We start from the raw sequence: 22,699 nt of genomic DNA on the forward strand, positions 1-22,699 counted from the left end.
AGACTCAGGAGCCAGTTTAAAAGCAGTGTCAGCTAAGGTTGTATGCTACCATTATGTTACAAGGACTTCTCTACAAAAGAATTCCAATGGTAATTTGGACTTTTTTTTATTACAGTATTTGATCTTATAAGGGTGCCAGGCGTGAGTAAATAATGAGTGGTACAGATTTACGTATACATACCTCTTAGTTTAACTATTTTCCGACTGTTTTCACTCAATTATTACTTTTGGTTAGGTTTGTTTGTGTTTTACGTCCTATTACCATCTTTGGTAATTTAAGGACGTGCCAGGTTTTGGTGGTGGAGGAAAGCCAGAGTTCCCAGAGAAAAACCACCAACCTACGGCTAGTACCTGGCGACTGCCCCACGTAGGCCTTGAACCCGCGACCCAGTGGTGGAGGGCTAGTGGTAGGAGAATGTCAGACGCCTTATAGCCACTTGGCCACCGCAGCCCCCGAGAGTAGACTCAATTATTACTGTTGTCTGAACTGATTCAAAGCTATTTTGGTAGTAGAAAATGTTGAACTTACAAAACAAATAGAACGACTTCTACAAATACAATATCGGGACCAGAAAAATAATCTAAAATATGACAAAAAAAATTAAGTTATATTCTTTTATTTCTTGGGGTGCTTTCATAAGGTCAAATGTGGTAATTGAATTTTTTGAGATATTGTACCCAAAAAAGAACATTTTGATCACTCCAGATTCTCAGTAATAACACTTGATAAACATTTTTGTAAGAGTTAATATATTTTGAACACAAATCATAAGTATAACATGTAAAGTAGCATATCCATCATGATCTATTACATATTTCTATTTCTCATGTTTTCTCCACATAATTTAGCAATTAGACCAACAACTAAAAAAAAACATGATTTTTTTAAACCTGAAAAAATATTTAGATATAAAATTATGGACAGCTTTATACTGGCATTTACAATATGCTCGTCAAATATACAATTTTTCTAGTTTCCATTATGGTAGGCAGAAATAACTCCCATACCTTCTGATTTAAGGTAATAGCTATTTTTATTGTTTATCGACAGTATTAAGGCACTTTTATTTACCATAACATCTTATTCCGCCTCAACACCTAGGAAAAAAGACTAACTTGGCTGTTCTATTTACTTTTCGACACCCAACACAATGGATCAGATTAGGGATCAGACACCTTAACATTCCCGACACAGGTAAGTGTAACCAGCCTTCTGATCCCCTCTTACCTTAACCAACAAGTGTAATGGACAAGAGCCTCCCAGAAATGCCACCGACATGTACTGATATATAAGCTCACAGTGAAGGCCAACCCACGACTATTGTAATATGACAGGAAAAATGTCGCTATTCCACGCCACACTGGGATTTGAACGCAGTACCTCAAAACTCTAGACAGATGCTCAACCAATATAACTACACGTACCTGGTCACCGATTATTGACCGAGTTCAGTTTGTCAATATCATCCTTCAACACAATCTCTGATCGCAAACACTATGACTCATCTATCCATTGCCACCTGAACAATATGCACAATTAACCTTCTAATATCAATTAATACAAATTTAGATCAAAGGTTTATGATTTGAATTAATGTTTTAAAATTTAAATTCTGAGATGATTTAATGAACCTCAAACGTAAATTGTTCACAATTAAATGACTAATTCATTGATCTCTCCAATACTTTCTGAGAAATAGCGATAACAAGAACTGTTTAAGGACAGACCACTGACAGACCAAGGACGGACAAAGGACGGACTAAAGACAGACACAGGACAGACCATTGACAGACCAAGGACGGACCAAGGACGGACAAAGGACAGACCACTGACAGACCAAGGACGGACAAAGGATGGACCAAGGACGGACAAAGGACAGACCAAGGACAGACCATTGACAGACCAAGGACGGACCAAGGACGGACCACAGACAGACCAAGGACAGACAAAGGACAGACCAAGGACGGACCACAGACAATTAATACACACCTTGTTGTATCAGTATCGTGAGGCAATCAATATTCCCTGACTGATACTAATTTCTTTGTTAAGAAATGTATTTATCAGATAACCCACTTGTATCATTATGTTGTTGACAAACTGTTTAAATGATTAGAAGGTCTGAGGCCAAAATAAAGGCTACATGCAGTGACCTACTTTTGGTATGTGACTTCCATGAAATTTGGTACAGTATAACTCCAGTTGAAATTGTACAGGAGATATATATATGCCTCAGACAAACTTTTGGGATGGAAGGACAGATGGAATATGGAAGATCAAATACATACAGATAGTGTACAAACCTTAGAGGCCCCTGCATTAGTACCAGCGAGGAACTTATTATAAGTTAACGCATAATTTTGTTGATATTTGCAAGAAATAAGTTAAAAAAAAGTTTAATTCTTTATTGTCCTCAAAAAATTAAAATCAAATGTTTATCATTTGTGAAACATGACCGTAATTTGTCCATCACTATGGCTATATCCCACTATATGGCTGTCCCAGTAAAGCCTTAGAAATCCAAGTTTACATTATCACAAGTACCAGCGGTAACTTCCAAACTGTTGGAATGGCATGAAAATCTTTGGGAAAACTACTGATTCTCACATTTCGTTTCTGATGAAAAATGCTTCAGCAATGGTGGAACATGCATGTGTTTACAACACTTCCTAACAATACTTATCCATAAGTAGAAAGATTGAGAGACCGAGGTGGAAAGAAAAGTCAAGGATTGTAATCACGGCCAGTATAGTGTTCAGTTCTGCCTGGTCTAGCACTATGCTAGTGATGCCAATCTGACCATATATAAACAGGGCACAACCACCATTCCTTAGTACATTATATTCTAGCTGAGTACCAACTGTAACAAGAGCTAAGTGACTAAAGTTTTGGTTTGGTTTGTTTGTGTTTTACGGCCTATTAACAGCTATGGACGTGCAAGGTTTTGTTGGTGAAGGAAAGCCGGAGTTCCCATAGAAAAACCACCGACCTTTGGCCAGTACCTGGGACCTGCTAAACTTATGTCTCGAACCCGCGACACAGTGGCGGGGGGCTAGTGGTAGCAGAATGTCAGACGCCTTAGCCTCTTGGACACAGCAGCCCCTAACGGTGCAGTGTCGGACTTGGATTCAAAACCAGTATTCCTGAACTCCAGAACAACATTCTACCAACTAAGTTATATGTCCGCCTTCATCGTCCCTCTACATCAGTCAATCTATAAGGCATTATTGTACGCTTTATGTATATTCAGTGTAAAACTCAGATTTCCCAAACTGAAACATCTGATATGCAATTGTTAGGTATTGACAACCTAAAATAATCAAACGCCTAAATTGTATCTTAATTTATACACAGTATCATACTTGCAAACATGTTAAAAAAATCCATAGGAGAGATAATGCCTGCTCAGAATTAAAAGCATGAAGAAAATGTGTATATGTATATACCCTAGGGGAAAAAAACAATTTTAAGAGCCATGTTTTGAGCTAGCTGTTCTTTTAGATGAAATCATCAGATCTTAGAAAATAGGAATAGTTTAGCAAATTCACTGGTTGAAAATGCTCAATTTTAGGGACCGAAATTGGGAGTTTCCCTCCCAAATAGGGAGAGTTGGCAAGCATGCAGTACATATATTTCAGAAACACATGTGAAAAAATAAACGCTATATTCTAGTATCATAGGTATGCAAAGTGATTAGATTTGTATTTATAACAACTCTTTAAAATATACAACTCGCATACAAGTTGTATTTGAAGATATACAAGATTGCACACACATATATACATATTTTATGCTACACACAACATTCCCAGCATAATACAAATTACTCTAAAATTCAATTAAGGTATAGCTTTATATCACTCAAATGTCACCATGCACTTAAAAATATAACACTAGGTCAAAGTAGATTACCTGTACCACATGTATACCGTAACCATTTTTAAGTAATCAGATGAATTCTTACCTTTATATATTCTTAATCAAACACTGCCTCCTCAAAATCTACAGGCAACAGCTAGTGCAGAGTAAAAGGTGTCAAAATCCTGATATGTTTTTGAAACTTTCTGATCGTACCTTTCACTCAGGTGAGTAAAATTAGTACCGGCTAAATACACCTGCCAGGTAAAACTACACAGGTAATGACACAGGTACACACTAATACAGATATAACTTAAAGCTGCATTCTCTGAGCACACATGTCAGTCAACAACAAATCTCAAAAACAAACATTACCCTTGACAGTGTACATTACAACTCACTACCATTTCCTTTCTCCAAGCTGACCACACAATGGCTCAATAGAGGACATTATCATTTGACTGACCAGAGGCCAGTCCCATTTACTTTTTATATGGGTCTGTACGTATGTGTTTGGTCTTTATAATGCTCTGCCACTACAAAGCACTTTGTCATGTCATTATATATACATGTACATTTCCTCTGGCTCAGGGCTGCTACAGGGCTCTCCTGCTGCAAGGCCCCTTTTACTGGTGTTGAGCCAAATTAAAAAAGAAAAAAAATCTCCATTAGGTAAAATGTTTTATGTTAAAAAAATTATTTACGAACATTTGCTTCAAGCTTTAGGAACTGTTATGGCCAAAGCAAATCTTCTTGTCAGAGTATTACGTAGAAAAATATCTTTTAAAAAAAAACGTTTTATTCATAAAATTATTAGACCATTTGTACCAAGCTTTTTGGGTTACTGCAGGGTTCTTTCTGCTCTTAAACCCAAGCCCATGTCAGTCAAATTAATAAAAAGTTTTAGTAAAATGCTTCAATTGGAGAATTATTAATAAATACAAATTTGATGTTATTTTCCACAGATATAGCGGTAATAAGATCTCACTTTCACTGGCGTTATCATGATAAGCACAATGGTAGGTCTTGTTGCACCAGAGTTCTCCCGCTCTGAGGACTCTTCTCGACTGCATGGGTCCAGAAAAAACACTGAATCAGTTAATTTAGAGTCAAAACAATAACAGGCCAGGTGAGGTAAAAATTTGGAATTTATGCATAATTACTGCAGTATAATTAAATCTTGATAGAGTACATGCTTGCCAACCAACCTATCTAATTTTGCAAGGGTGAAAATATGCATGGTAAAATCTAAAAATGTCTAAAAATTACTTACAATGATGACCTGTATTTGACAAATTATATTAGAAAGATGACTATTTTTTATGAACTTTACAATGAAATAATTTGTGTATAAAGAAAAATGTAGTTTGTTTTTGCTAATTTCAAAAGTCAAAACTCAGAGAAAAGAGTTGGAAGCCACCTACAAAAATTGGGATATTTTATAATTGGATTTGAAACAGCTATTATTTTCTTTGGCCAGCTATGATGTGTTAGGCTAGCTAGGCCCAAGGTGCAATACACCCATTAAACTTGTCTAACTTTGAACCAATCATCGCTACGAGGCTTCAGCGCCACCTGTATGCTACTTAACATATTAATGAGAAGTGTCGTGAATTGTTACACATTTATCAATCAAAATTTCACTGAACTGGAAAATGCACCAGCTATATTAATTATACGAATGTTTATGTCAATACACATACTGGATAGACAAATGTATACACATTCATCTGACAAACTGCTGTTGAAACTATACAGTAATTCAACAAATATCAGACAATTTTAATTTCATTAAATAAAATAGTTTACAGGTTTTTAAAAGAATTCAGAAAATTGAGGAAATTAAACATCATTTGAAAATTTCAGTGTTGAAACAAAGAAAAGCAAATATTGACAGGTTATGTTCGAGAATGCATATAAGAAAATATGACACTGTAGGGAATTATTTTTTTATCTAATTAACCTTCTGGACAGAAATGAATAAGAACACCATTGTAAATCAAATATTTGATAGCACATTAAATTATCAGTAGATATTTTATATGTGAGGAATTACAAAAAAATCCCCAAATTGTGAAGATGGCAATTATTTCGCTTCTATAGTAAAAAGTTACAAACCGAAACATTGGTTTATCAGAGATAAGCTGAGGCGCTAAAACTCCTAGCTAGGAGAGAGATGAAATGGGGTCTGCATTTATTGTCAAATTTGATCCGTAGACACGAAGGATTATTTTTTTTTAAGAAATGACCATAATATTTTAATTTGTAAAACATGAACTTCAAACATGTGATTATCAGGCAAAAACAAATTTCTACTGAAAATTAATTCTTACACAATCCAGTATATAGGGTAAAGATAATAAGATAAACCAAGGTATACAGGTGTATTATAAAATCTGCTACAAGATGAAATATTGGATATTGGACCACAGAGGTATAATCGGCAGATCTGGGTCATTACTGATTAATCTTATAATTATTATGTTGAAATGCCAGGTATTGATTATGCAATAATTCTAATCATTTAGGAAAACAGCTCCAAAAAGAAAGGCATATATATAAGTCAACTAGCTAAATGTTGAAACAGGATTTGACCCAAATTTCATTGTGAGCTGATATATTATTCAATCCTTATTCAAACGGGTCAATATATGAATCCCGTTCACTGACACTAGCAAATGTTTGGTGGTCAAATATTGTTTTTAGGCCCGTCGACAGGATACAATGTAGCCGGACAGTTGATACTATGAGTGGTCATTCAGCTAATGAAACACATACACTATTATGTAGCTCTTGTTGTATCAGAAATAGGCTTAACATTTCCTTGGTCAAGCATCATTTAAATTTTCATGACACTTTTGACAAAACTTTCTAAATTAACTTTTCTTATTTGAATTTTATATTGCAAAGTTTCACTTTTCATTTTTATTATCTTATTTTGAACACCAAAAAATACCAGATATGTATTTTTTCAATTTTTATAATATTAACAAAATTATCAGAGAATCGTAAGATATTTCACCAAACAGCAAGCCTGGTACACTGGCTAAAGGTGTCAATGTAATGTAGCTTTTACAGATTATAAAATCAAAGAAATATTGATTAAGCTTTATCATATTTACGAAGGACACACAACGTGAGAGATCTGTTTGAAAGGTTTTTACATAACCTTAATCCCCCTCTCATACCAAAACCAATTACCACTGAAGTAATACTCGCACTAACATAAAAACAGGTAAACAATCTTCTCAAAATCTGTTAGAAAAACATCACACCATCTTTGTAAGTTATTGAATAACAAGATCTTATTATTGAAATTTGAAAAGCGATTGGAAAAATACACATTAACACTTTCGCAGGTTCGCCGTGAATTTGGACGATTTTACAATAACTTCCCAATGATAAAGTGAAGACAAACTCTCAACCTTACTGACCGGAGAAGTTTGTATATAACCAAATATTTGTTTGTCATTACCCGTCAAGATTTCAAGAGTATACAGTATTGGACTGGAACCACTGGCCGTTTATTGTTAGTATAAATCTCTAAGAACACTAAGCCGAGAAGTGTGCCAATATTTGCTCCCTGAAGACCACCCCGTGGAGGCGTTTGTCCACAGGATAACAATCCAGGGCTCCCTTAAAGGGACACTATTGATGGGTTACTATGAAGCAATGCTTCGACGGAGGACAACCGAGAGTGAGGTCGCATACAAATCCAAACCTGTTTAATTGACATCTTGCGTTAATAATTTACTTTCTGTTACTCTGTTTAGTTACAATTACATTGTTACAATTCCCAAAATTTAACTGTATTCTTTAATCGACATGATCAAGGCAGAGAAACAGCTGAGAGGCTTAAAAAATCTTTACATTTTGCTGATGGAAGCTGCGCAACATGTGACTTAAGAAACTAAAAGAGAATCCAACAGTTGAACCTCGTATTCATCACTTAAACCCCAATGTTGTACTCAGGGAAACAAATTTTCATGTCACACTGATATGAGGTTGTTAACTGTATATACCACACAGGCCAAAGAGAATTCAATAATCGATATCATAAAGGACTGCCATACAATATTCTATTCATATTGCGAAATCAACAAGTAAATGGTTCATAAATATGCTTGTAGAAAATTGAATATTCTTTCTTTTCAAGTTGTCACTTGATACATAATACAAACAATGAAGGTGAAAAATCAAACCTTAAATGATTGCATCTTGGTTTTGCAAAATAAAAAATAAAAATTGTTCATGTCAATCTTACAATGGTACCTGGTTCTACTGTACTGGTTGTCAATTTTCATTTCAATAGAATTGCAGACGTATAAGGATTGCCTGATCTTGTAGAAATAAGAAACATTGTATAAATACCTTACTTGGCTGGCACTGAAGGTTTTACAATGGTTGTGATGTATGAATCCACGTAAGTCGCTCACAACTAACCTGAAATCAAAGAAACTAGGTTGAAAAAATATGCACACATATAAATGAGAACTAACTGTGTGTGAATAGACAGATGAATGAATGAATAAAAATAAATGAATTAACAAAATGAAATTTATCTGTGAAAAAAAGAAAGTAAAATCAATTAATAAGATGAATCAAGCTATTAATGAAAACGAACAAGGAGTGAATGAATGAATGTTTATTCAGGTAAAAGTAAGTTAGCAATTTGAAAAAGTTATAAAGAAGAACATATTTAACAGTATAAAACGTTTGTAGGTCAAAGCCTGTTTATATCAAGGTTCCCAGAAACCCTACAGGGTGATATATAAGACAGGCAAAAAAAAAGGTTGATAGGACCAAGACTATTGTACATCACAATTAATTGATATCGTGAAACTGCTTAAAGTGTTGTTATATACTCACTAAAATTTTAAACTTAAATAAGAAATATTAAAAACGTTCAAGGGTAGATCCACAGTACATCTGTTTAAAGATTTAAGTTTTTTCTCCAGGTAAACCAGGTCTATTTTACCAACAGCCCGGAGGATTAGTCACCCTAAATATTCCTGTATTTACCTAGACGATGTGCACTGCATTTTCTTTTCATTATTTTTATTACGAAGCTAATATATTCCAGTGACCTGCTATATCATTTCTTTTCAATTTACTGTACAACTCAGACTTATGATACTTATATTCTACACAAAGCCCTTTAGAAAAATGCATAAATAATCCGTCGCCGAGACCTAACCTAAAATCCTGCATCAACATATCTATAATACATACTTGGTCCTGACAGCTTTCAGTTAAAATGCCTATTATCAAAATCTTCAGACACTGTCAAATTTCAATCTTTTCTTAACCATCATATTTCTGTTGCAGGTCAATTTGATGCCATTGAAATGCATTTTGTACCATAAAAAAATAATTTGAATGGAGTCTATGAGTGCTGTTTTGCATTTTAATAATTCTACTTGGTAAACACATTAAAATTGTAAGTATGAATTAATCATGTATGTAACTGTCAAAGCAATACATTACCAGTAATGTCTAGCACAGCAGTATGTGTTTACTTTAGATTAATTTATTGTTCATACTTAAGAATGATAATCATATGACACCCTGTGCATACTATCAGTCCAAATTCTGTAGTACTCAGTCCCACAAAGTCTGTAATACTCAGTCCCACAAAGTCTGTAATACTCAGTCCCACAAAGTCTGTAGTACTCAGTCCCACGAAGTCTGTAGTACTCAGTCCCACAAAGTCTGTAATACTCAGTCCCACAAAGTCTGTAATACTCAGTCCCACAAAGTCTGTACCACTCAGTCCCACAAAGTCTGTAATACTCAGTCCCACAAAGTCTGTACCACTCAGTCCCACAAAGTCTGTAGTACTCAGTCCCACAAAGTCTGTAGCACTCAGTCCCACAAAGTCTGTAATACTCAGTCCCACAGAGTCTGTACCACTCAGTCCCACAAAGTCTGAAGTACTCAGTCCCACAAAGTCTGTAGCACTCAGCCCCACAAAGTCTGTAATACTCAGTCCCACAGAGTCAGTACCACTCAGTCCCACAAAGTCTGAAGTACTCAGACCCACAAAGTCTGTAACACTCAGTCCCACAAAGTCTGTAGCACTCAGTCCCACAAAGTCTGTAATACTCAGTCCCACAAAGTCTGTACCACTCAGTCCCACAAAGTCTGTACCACTCAGTCCCACTAAGTCTGTAATACTCAGTCCCACAAAGTCTATAGTACTCAGTCCCACAAAGTCTGTAGTACTCAGTCCTACAAAGTCTGTAATACTCAGTCCCACAAAGTCCTAGACAAAGTCTGTACCACTCAGTCCCACAAAGTCCTAGACAAAGTCTGTAGTACTCAGTCCCACAAAGTCCTAGACAAAGTCTGTAGTACTCAGTCCCAAAAAGTCCTAGACAAAGTCTATACCACTCAGTCCCACAAAGTCTGTAGTACTCAGTCCCCCAAATTCCTAGACAAAGTCTGAAGTACTCAGTTCCACAAAGTCCTAATAAAAGTCAAATTATGTATCACTTAGTTCTAGGTTTAATTATGAACCATTCATTTCTAAGTCAATCAATGTATTGCTAAGTCCAAGGTTAATGTTTGTTCCACCCATATCCAGGTCAAAACCAATACAATTCAGTGTCATGGCAACAGATCTAGATGTACCACTCTTTCCTTTCAAGAGTCTGTGTGACTCAGACCTAAAGGAAAGTATGCAACAATTAGAATACACCACTCAGCCTTACAAGAGTCGATCGATCTCCCTGGCTCGGTCCTCGGTCAAAGTATGTAACACTTAATCATAAGAAATGACTTGTACATTTAAATCTTATATCCATAAGATTTCTAAAGTGCAAGTAAATATTGGTGCACTTGGGCTCAGATATGCAGTGTATGTGGATTTTTTTTCACATTCAGTCCGTTTTTTATGTGCAGAGCCCAAGGAACATCTGATAAATTGACAAAGAAAATGTCCATTAAAATAGTTAAAATACCTCGAGGTGCAACACTATAGTGCAGTTTCAACGATATAATCCACGCCAATCACGACAAAGTACACAAATATTGATTTCACTTTAGATAAGAAGACAAACTTGACATTTTGGGATATCAAGTAAACGTGATTGGATTAATATTTCAAGAAGACATAATGGTTTTCTTATGCTACGATGAAATTTTACCCTGCAATAGTCGGAAAATTAAGTCACTTAAGCTATGGTCCAGGGGGAAAAACATGATCAGGAGAATTATAAGGTATCTGTATTTCTTTGAGATAAAAGTTAACTTTAGCAGTTTGTTTCTGGCTAGAGTATAAAAAGACGTCAAGCTGCCAACCAAAGATTTACCGTAAAGTAACATGACAAGAAGAGGAATAACTCTGTCAAAACTAATTGATTGTTTTTCAATGACAGTGTCAGTACTGGTATAAGTCAGCTTGACCTATTGACCCCTGTCATATTTGGTGTCCTTGTAAAGACAGATGTTACTTTCAGCCAGTACACAACAAAATATTACATTTGAAGTTTTATAAACAAATAATAATGAAATGTTTTTCAGGTGAAGATTCATATCTAGGTAATATATATGACCACAGTTAATAAATATTTATGAAATTATTTTCAGCAGACTTTAAAATATATTTCCGTTTATTGTACAATATAGTAGATGCATTAAAAAAAAGAAACTGACACAAATGTTCATTAAAAATATACCATAAAGGTATATAGTATATTCATCCAGGAAATCTAAATAATTAACACTTAGGGCATTTGAAATGCATTGCAATCAAAAAACATATTAATTATTCGCTAATTAACTGTACAATTTCTGTAATTAGCAAAGACTGGAACACAAATATATTGATATACATATTTTTTGCACAAATATTCCTGGAGAACCTTTTTAGTGTAGATGCTATTAAACACAATCATTTAACTTAACATACTAAGATTTAATGCAAAATTAACAGTGTATCTGTTAAAAGTACACATTTTATATAATTGAAAGTTAATTAATAAATACCTGGTTTAATTATGTCGTAAGTCAAACGATAGGTTCCTTTCTGATTGCATGTACTTGCTACAGAATATTAGCTACACTAGTCACAATGAGCTAAAACCAACAGGAGATTCCACAAGTTTTATCGTTGCCTGGTAATCTGTAAATGCAAGGTGCTGGTTTATATGGAAAATAACAAAACTTGCCTCACCTTTATAAACTAACTGTACATTGTACCATATACCTACCGGTATCGGTAACACCTGGACAGGGTGATCAAGGTATGTGCTAACCATTCTGACAGAATTCGGTCCAAATCAAAGCTAATTATCTATCATTAGTTCCAATTAGGAATTTTAATTACCCTAACTGATGATATAAATAAACACTACGGAAATTAATGACCCCCAATTATCACCTAGATGAGCTTGACCTTTGAGTAGGTGTGACCTGCAAGCTTAGGTCAGTCTACCTGTCTACATGTCTACCTGTAAATAGTGGACAGGTGAGTCAACACCTACCTGTGATGTCCGATGACAGGCATATACATAGAATATAAATGATATCATTTTGTCTGTATTGTATCACATTTTTTATACAGAAATGTTACAATTAATGTGTCTATCAGAGGATGTACAATATGAATCTGAATGACACTTAAACAAATGTGTATTTTTTATCTGATAATTAATTTACCTGTCCAGGTACATATCCAGCGATCACTTCCTGACTATTATAACAAACCGTCAGACAGGTGAAAGATGTTATCGAAGTAGGACTACATACCCAGAAGTCATTGTATCAAACAGTGTTCATAATATTAACATATATAGATATAAACATGTATGTTGTCTCATATTATTCGTAGACTCTCCCTTTACGCCCTGACACAGCTCAATTATAGCGACACAGCTAGTTTTAACTGAACAAAATAATATTGTATTTGTGTTACCATAAATCAGGGCCGTTGACAATAATCGGTGAAGTTTCCAGGTTTAAATACCTGCCACGATGCTGCTAATGTAGGCTTGTTCAGTGGTTTGGTAATAACACTGAGAGATTTGGAGTCAGTTAGTCTCCCGGCTTATCCTTAAAAATATCAAAAGTCAACTTATCTCTTAAAAAATGTCATTTACAGACAGTCTACAGACATTGTAATTCTTGAACTGCACACAAAGAAACTTGTGAGGTTAAAAGAATCATTAAAGTCATTTGTTTCTTTAATGATGATACTTTCTAGTTTAAAAGATAAAACAATGATAAGAATGCAAGTTTAAAATTATATTTATGACCCAGAAAATCACTTAAGAGATATGAATTAGAGTATATCATAAACTAAGATCTGTACCTGATATGGTTGGTGCAGTAACAATTATATACCATATGCCCTAAATTTCAGCACTTTCAACCAGTGAATTTTCTAAACTATTCCTATTTTCAAAGATCTGATGATTTCATCTGAAAGAACAGCTCAAAAGATGTCAATTTGATTCTTATTTTTTCTCTAGGGAGTATACACTCATTTTATTTATTACTTTTATTCTGAGAACATATAATCTCCCCAATGGAAATTTTAAAAAGTTGGTGAGTATGATATACATTAAAATAACATTGTCTTTGTCTTATTTATTAGAATATATACATGTATATGTAGAAGTGACAAGTTCTAAAGTTATCTCTCCTACAATAAGGTGCACACAAGAGATACCTATCCTAAGGATTTTCCCAATATAAGCAATTTCTATAATTGTAAGTCCTTGTTACGAATCCAATGTCTGAACTTGCTCACACACCCTTTAACTCATTCACACCTGAAATTTCTTGATGAACTAGCTATTCCAGCCGTTGAATTGGAAGAGTTCAAATGTGTCTTCAGGGGTGAATGAGTTAAAGATAAACAGTGATCATGAGGGTGAAGCCTGAACGAAACATGATCAACTGAGGTAAACAAATAATAATGTTTCCTTCACATAGGGGCTTACTTAATCTTATACTAAAATAGATTATAAACACAATAGTTGTTGTCATCTGCTTAAGTCACCTGTTACACAGCTGTGATATATTTCTTGCCCATTTTCCTCCAGTATCCTTGAAAGAGGAAATATGAGCAGGGAAACTCGAGCACATGAAGGAAACATGATGTTTTGTTTCCTCATCATGTGATCAATATTATCCAGATACAATATCCTATAGATTAGGTACAATGACACTGAAGATATAATACACAGAAATAAACTGCCAATGACACCAAATCTTATACTTCAACATAAACAGTGTTCCAGATAGGTGAGTTAGTCAAAGAAATACTTCACTATATATATACATGTAGATGGAATATCTTCCTAAAATACCAGATAAACATATATGTGCACAGACCTAGAATACTATTGTATGCATTTCCTGTTTACTAACCAAAAATATAAAGAAAGAATTAAATCCTTAGATCTCTATTTCAAGTATTGCAGCAAGTTCAGTGTGCAAAGCGCATGGACCAATAGACATTGTACCAATTTGAACAGACATTGATGTGTTCCATGTCAACTGTCAATAATAGTTTGAACACAAAAAATATTCAAGAAAATTCTTCACTTCACTGTACAAGTAGTCAGGAAATCTGTACATAAAATTCCTTACTGCATGAACATGAACACTGTTGAGGAAAATTTACACATTTAATTGGTCTATCTGTCGAACAAATTTTGAACTCAGGTTTTCGTCTTGCTTGACCTAGCAGTAATTTCTAACAGAAGTATACATGTGTTGTGGGCTGTTTATTTTGTTACAGTAGTCAATAGCATGTACTTTACAGACAGTAATTGGACACGCCTGTACCGTGATATTTCAGTAAGACATGCCATCTTCTCCGGGGGAAAAAACCCTACCTCAAATAACAGACCTATATATTGTAAAACTCATTTTTTAACAAAAGTATGAACATCTGTTTACAAAACAATTAAAACTTTTTTTACCTGTTTCAAAACAAACACAGGATTACTAAATGGAGAATGTGTCACTCCTCAATAGAATATACCTATGTTTGGGAGACATCATCCAAGATATATCATATTACATGATAAAAATGTAAAGCATTTTCAAGCAAGGATAGGCCAATATTTATATACTTCCCTAAATTTAGAAATGTTGTATATAAAAAGGTTTTATTTTTTAAATATGTAATTTCATCTAAAAGTTCAACACACTTTTAGGTACTCAGATTTTCCCATCGGCAGTAGCTCTTTAATTTCTTTTTCGAAATCCAACCGCACATATTGCGGTGAAATTTTATTCCACAACTTCTCAAGGTATCTGGGTCACATAAGTGTATATACAGCAATTTGATTCTTTGTAAGTATTCCTATATATAAGATGACATGTCTGGTTCAGTTATAGGGTTTGTGATAAGAAGTAAAATGTACAGGTAGCACATACAGGTAAATTGCATGAGAATCCCTCGCCAGGTGTAGGCAGGTACACGCTAACAAGTTAAAACTTACCTGAAAGGAGCGCCAGGTGAGAAGGATCTGTTAAAGTTTTATTGTACCACACAGGTGAAATAGATCAATAATATGTAAATATAAATTGTGGACATCTTTACTTCTAGTTTAACAGTCGGCTGAATCAATGACCTTATGTTACATATGTATGATAAAACAAGAGAATAAGTAACAAGTCAGGCTAGGATTCAAACCTCAGACCTCTGAACTTTAAACAAATCAATGTCTTACATTGCCAAATGAGCTACTTCAGTTCATCAACAATTACCTCGGTACACCTAGTCGAACTAATTAACTTGTATGCCTCCTTTAATTTTTCAAGGTCTTTTCTCTACACAAAAACGATTGTACATTACCTCCTGGCTTGGATTTTCCCTTGCTTAGAACACAAAGTACAGTCTGTAACATGCAAAACGGTCACCAATAGATTTGAACTCAGGTCCTCCAAATTTCAGACGAGTGCTCTAACAACTGAGATGTAAACTTAATCGATGCTGATTGACCAAGTCAAAATCTGCCACACAAGAAGCAATATCGTTCCACAACAGTGCCTTATATTGTACCATATCCCCTTAAGAATACCATATCCCCTTAAGAATAAAAATAAAAGTCTTCCAATTTTGAAATGGCTTTTTATCCATGACATCTACAGATAATAAATGCTTATAATCATTGGAATGAAACAACGGAAGCTCCCATTTTAATTAATTACACGTTTCTTACATCATAAATAATTAATGATATATTTCTTGATCTTGCAATTTATATGGATGATGTTGATAAACAGTATGGTGGAAAGGAACGCTTTTATTTTATTTAAACCCTGTGATCTAATTTAGAAAATAAATATGTGTATATACTCTCAATGCCATTAAGATCACCACTTGTAAGCTAAGAAATCTAGATGTTATTGAAAACAGCCAGTAATCAGAATACATGCAGCAGGGAGTTCTACAGGGATGATAGAATTGGAGTAATAGACAAATGACTTCCTACATTTTAAAATGTCAGGATTAATCTATGGATCAACTTCAGCATTAACCTATGGGTATCTGGGTACATCAGGGTAGACCTATGGGTATATAGATACATCAGGGTAGACCTATGGGCATATGGGTACATCAGGGTAGACCTATGGGTATATAGATACATCAGGGTAGACCTATAGGTATATAGATACATCAGGGTAGACCTATGGGCATATGGGTACATCAGGGTAGACCTATGGGTATATAGATACATCAGGGTAGACCTATAGGTATATAGACACATCAGGGTAGACCTATGGGTATATGGACACATCAGGGTAGACCTATCAGTTCATAAAGATAAATCAGGGTAGACCTATGTGTATAAAGATACATCAGGGTAGACCTATGGGTATCTTGGTACATCAGGGTAGACCTATGGGTATATGGACACATCAGGGTAGACCTATAGGTATATGGACACATCAGGGTAGACCTATGGGTATCTGGGTACATCAGGGTAGACCTATAGGTATATGGACACATCAGGGTAGACCTATAGGTATATGGACACATCAGGGTAGACCTATAGGTATATAGACACATCAGGGTAGACCTATAGGTATATAGACACATCAGGGTAGACCTATGGGTATATAGATACATCAGGTTAGACCTATGGTTATCTGGGTATATCAGATACTTCAGGTAAGACCTATGGGTATACAAATGGATTAGGGTAGACTGATGGGTACATAGATACATCAGGGTAGACCTATGGGTATCTGGGTACATCAGGGTAGACCTATAGGTATATAGACACATCAGGGTAGACTGATGGGTACATAGACACATCAGGGTAGACCTATCTGTATAAAGATACATCAGGGTAGACCTATGGGTATCTTAAGGTACATCAGGGTAGACCTATGGGTACATGGACACATCAGGGTAGACCTATGGGTATATATATAGATACATCAGGGTAGACCAATGGGTATACAGATGGATAAGGGTTAACCTTTAGGATTAAAAGATGTCAGGTAATCATACAGGTACCTATTAATGTATATTTAGATGATAACATATTCCTGTATAGAAGTGATGGATCGAATGTAAACAAAAAGATGGAAACATGTACAAAGTTAGAGAGTATAATGGATAGAGGGATAAAACTGTGGTGAGAGGGACGAAGGAGAGGATAAATTGATAACTGTAATAGACAGAATGAGACATGGAGTTTTAGATAGATAGATAGATGGACTTTATAAACGACAGGTAACCCTGTTTAATGTACATTTGTATATGCAGGTAAATACATTAATTTTAAAAATGAAAAAAAAATGTCATTACTCATCCTATAATTCCTATCTTTCAACACGGATGATTTTGCCATTAATTACCCTGTCATTAATTACTTTGACAAAACCTATAACAAAAGATCTAATGAATTAATTCTCAGAACATCTTACAAACAGTTTGATTGAATTAAGATTGGACATTGATGTGTTACATTAATGAAGCGTTACCTGTAGTTGATGACCTGTTGATCATGTTGATTTACCTGTGTAGTTTACCTGTGTGTTCGCACTACAAACTTACAGGCGAGCCTATAGCTTAAATGATTTAAAGGGGCCGAGGCTATTAATAGTGTCCGTCTATAGCACTGTACAAAGCTCGTAATAACAGCAGACTCTACCTGGTCGATCAGATGTGTATGTATCTATTACCGTACCTATCAGTGCCTCTGGATTCACACTATGGTCTATTCCAGAAAGATAGCGGTAAATAATGATATACAATTGTACGATTTATATCGGCGAATGTGACATTTCTACACATCAAAACTTGCATCGTAAGTCATAAAAATTACCTGTCAATTTGATTTGATACAGGTAATGATATGCAGATGCAGCAGATACCTGTATTCTACATTAGTATAGCTATGTATAAATCATTACCATAAACAGGTGATTTATATACATGTTGTTCAGGTACATGCATGCATAGACGTATTGATGATATAATTTTGTGGTTAGATCACCACATAAATGATTGATGAACATCAAAGTCTATCAATTTACAAGTGTTTATTCTTATTTGTCACACTATAAAAATGTAATACACGATGAAATGAAACATGATAGACAATTTAACATTTACCCTTGGCCATATTTGATATTTAAATTAGTTTTCTCCAGGTGTCCTAGTCAATATCTATTTTTTCAGTTTTCCTTTCGAACCTATTTCTGCAGTAAACATGCATGTATTTTGCACTGTTAATTGTCCATTAATCCAGATTGGGACAGAACAAGATTCTGTCGGGCAGGTGATCCCAAACCTTTTCACATCTGATTGGGGAATCAAACCCCGGACGCCTTAGGGAAAGGCAAGTGTGTGCTATCCACTGCCCCACCTGATCACCACCCATATTATTATTATGTTAACTCATTCACCCCTGAAGACACATTTGAACTCTTCCAATTCCAAGGTTGGAATAGTTCATTATAAAATTTCGGGGGTGAATGAGTTATACACATATGATCAGTAATAGCTAAGAGAGTGGTATTGTTTATGTGTTGTATTTCACGTTATTGTGTAACCCTCCCTAATGTATATAATATGAAGTAGATTATTTACTCCACGATCACTCTCAACATGTGTGAAGTATATTAGGACAGACTGGGTTTCCGTTACTGACATTTGGGGGCACGCTCCTGACATACCAGACATGACAGTACAAATGTTAGACTACGATCCCCAAGGTGGATATACACAGAGCCAGAAATTTTACTCACAACTTCCTCTGTTCGCTTGTATGCAGAGAAAAACATGGCTATAACTTTCACATAATGTTAGGTCTGGTTTAGCTAATATATATAGTTTTTTGGCTCTGAAATGGACCTTTTTCTTTAGGCTATTATATCTGGAACAGATCTTTCCCTTGTCATAAACAGCAATGCTGTGACCTAGTTTGTCTGAATCCAGTGAGTTGGTAGGTACTAGTTCAAGTCCAGATTTCAGAGGCAAATTGTGCTGGACTATGTTTCTCCTAATCAATAAACACAAAAATTATACATCAAAAAATACTATTGACTCATTGTTTACATCTCTGAAGACTTGGAAATAAGCCTAAAACAACATATGAGGATCTTGATATAAGTCTACACCAACTTCTGAGAATTTTCAAATAAGCTAACAACATCTCTTAGGAGATTGAAACAACTCTACGGCATCTCTGAGGAGATCTAAATATGCCTATATCTACAACAACATATCTGAGGAGATTTATATAAGCCTACAACAACATCACTGAGGAGATTGAAATAAGTCTACAATATATCTGAGGAGATTTATATAACCTACATCAACATCTCTGAGGAGATTGAAATAAGTCTACAACAACATCTCTTAGGAGATTGAAACAACTCTACGCCATCTCTGAGGAGATCTAAATATGCCTACAACAACATATCTGAAGAGATTTATATAATCCTACAACAGCATATCTGAGGAGATTGAAATAAGTCTACAACATCTCTGAGGAGATAGAAATAAGCCTACAACAACATATCTGAGGAGATTTTTATAAGCCTACAACAGCATCTATGAGGAGATAGAAATATGCCGACAACATATCTGAGGAGATTGAAATAAGCCTACAACAACATATCTGAGGAGATAGAAATAAGCCTACAACATCTCTGAGCAGATAGAAATAAGCCTACAACATCTCTGAGGAGATAGAAATAAGCCTACAACAACATATCTGAGGAGATTGAAATAAGTCTACAACATATCTGAGGAGATTGAAATAAGTCTACAACAACATATCTGAGGAGCATGAAATAAGCCTACAACTTACTCCAGAAAAAAACACTATAAACAAATTGAATTCACATGATCATGTAACCCCAAAAGAATTATAATTAAATCAATGGATCACATATGTACTTAACCACTCTAATATAAATTGTTATTTGTAGCAGTACTAGTACATTTTTTTTTTTTGACATTTCAGCCATTTTTAATAAAAATAAACATGCAAAATGTCGCAATAAATCTTATAGCTGCCTACTAAATTTTTCTGTATTGGAAAAAGGCAAATTTTGTAAACGAATTATGATAAAAGCTAACAAATGTTATTCAGTTTTTTTGTAAATTGTTATGATAACCAAGTACATGTATCAGTTTTGGAAGTAAATTCAATATGTTTCTGTCAAAGTACATGTCAGAGATCATTTTGAAAACATTTCACACCTTATTTTGACATCCATTATATCAGATTTACTGTAATTCCTACTGAAAAGATTCTATTAGTTTATATTTTCTAGCTGAATAGTTATTGGATATAGGCATTGAATAATACTGATGAAAAGTGAAAAGTACTTTTGTACGGTTTTTTCAAGACTGGTTAGTTTAACACAGATTAAACTAAAAGTAACCATTTATCTTATTTTTCAAAAATTTGTAATTCAAACATAAAAACTATGATAAGAAGATTGAAAATTTATTCAAATAAAGACAACAGGCTGAAATTACTTGAATCCTTTCAAGATATCATTTTTTTTATGATTAAATTTAAACAAGCTCACTTAAGAAAGCTTGTACATCATGGCATTGTACTTGTGTGTCAAAGGCCGATACCCTTCATTATTTTGAAACCTTATTTACAGGAAATATTAAAAAATTATAATTACATCTGAAAAAATATATATTCTAATTGAAAAAAAGATGACATATTTATTAAAAATTATTCTATTTGGGGGTTTTTTGTAGCATAGAATCTCATTTTGAAAATTTGCTTTAATTAAGATTAAAGTTAACAATGCTTTACAAACCAAGTCTTTAATAGTTATTAAATGTAAGCATGAAGTAATATTTATTGACCTATCATATTGAACAGTAATTGGATGTAAAGATGCCACATGAATAATCACAGACGTTTTTCTCTCATCAGGGCAAACGTCTACACAGTACAACTCAGTGTGTAGTCATACAAAACTCACTGCGACAAAATTGGACAATTTGAATGCCAACAATAATGGATGAATAAACTAATAAAATAGCTTTGAATGCTGTGCTTAGGCAAGAGACCCGGGAATCATTTGGAGTTGAAGTCAAGTGTGAAATCGGCACGAGCTGCTTATATTAATTTGGGTGCATGGATATGAATTGCATCAAAGGATTTGTTTTCTATCAATTTTGGATGACGGTATTATAAAAAAGTACATTTTGGAAATCTCAATATAGAATATTGATAATCATAAGCTCTATATGTCATCTCAGGCAGCAAAACCCAAAACTTTTAAGTGATCCCACACAGGAGATTGTTTTTGTGTACTTCCATTTTCTCGTGACGTAAATTCTGTATGCCTAAATATAACCAAGATGAAAATAATTAAAATCAAATAATGAAGGGAAAAATCGCAAATGAGATTGAGTTATCTAGGTACATGTTTCTAGGGTGGCATTCATTACTATATATATTAGGGCACTGTCATGCAAATATGAATTACGTCTTAAGAAAAATAATGTCATATGATTCGTTACCTGATCTAGCTCACAGCTCATGATTGTAATAAAAGCATTTCACCACTTGAAAGTTCTATGCTTGTACATAGTTATTTGATCAGATTGCAATTAAGGACCCTTAATCTTTGAATGACCATAAATTTAGTCTATCAAAATTAGACTTTGAATGTTTTGAGCAGACTACCCAAGAGTTGTTTTTACCTTTCGTAGTTGTCAAGCAATTCTCTTATGAGTATTTCATCACTGCAACCTTCAATGTACTTCAAGGTCATTTATTTCAACAAACTGTACAGTCCAATGTTCCAAGCTTCCAGCTAAAAATCACTCTTCTAGAGTTAGGTTTTCATTCTAAGAACTTGTTTGAAGATTTAGCACAACTGACCTCTGTAACATAGAATGTACATCAACACCAAGGTAATTCACTAGAACAGAATTGATATCCCTTCACATCAGCAAGTTATGTGGTACATATACTACATAGCATGTCTCCAAACTATGCCTTCTTTCAGAAGTCATTTGAAATTTTCAACACCTCTGAAAAATGTGACCCTAAAAAAGGGGTGAACATTGTTTAATTAAACAAGGATTATTTCTCTTTATCCTAAATGCTAGTACTTTAACCCTAGGCTTTATGGTTCTTTAGAAGAAGTCGTTTAAAGAAAACCAATATTTAAACTATAATCTATATGTTTTGTCATTAATGAGTTATATAACCATAAGTACAGCTCATTAATAAGTAATATGACTTAACCCTTTCACCACTGTAGACCATAATGGACTCATCCATATCAATGCATGGCAGAGTCTACTGAAGTTACATAGGGGTGAAAGGGTTAATGCTTAAGTTAAGCATAAAAGTAACTCCACATACCTTCCAT

General features: G+C 34.4%; 1 protein-coding gene across 5 annotated transcripts in view; it reads right to left on the minus strand.

The window, feature by feature from the left end:
- The window catches only part of LOC110455274 (D-glucuronyl C5-epimerase-like), a 178,698-nt gene that overhangs the window by 68,977 nt on the left and 87,022 nt on the right, over positions 1-22,699 (minus strand). For 2 of the 5 annotated variants that reach the window (XM_021505290.1, XM_021505291.1), the window contains exon 2: positions 8,231-8,302. The gene's annotated coding sequence lies outside the window, so the exon portion shown is untranslated. Of the gene's footprint in view, positions 1-3,965; positions 4,118-8,230; positions 8,303-11,848; positions 11,928-17,815; positions 17,891-22,699 lie in introns of those variants that run through there. The other 3 variants (XM_021505292.1, XM_021505293.1, XM_021505294.1) reach the window with 3 other exon arrangements.

The sequence above is a fragment of the Mizuhopecten yessoensis genome, unplaced genomic scaffold, assembly GCF_002113885.1.
Source record: "Mizuhopecten yessoensis strain PY_sf001 unplaced genomic scaffold, ASM211388v2 scaffold8195, whole genome shotgun sequence".
Classification (NCBI taxonomy): domain Eukaryota; kingdom Metazoa; phylum Mollusca; class Bivalvia; order Pectinida; family Pectinidae; genus Mizuhopecten; species Mizuhopecten yessoensis.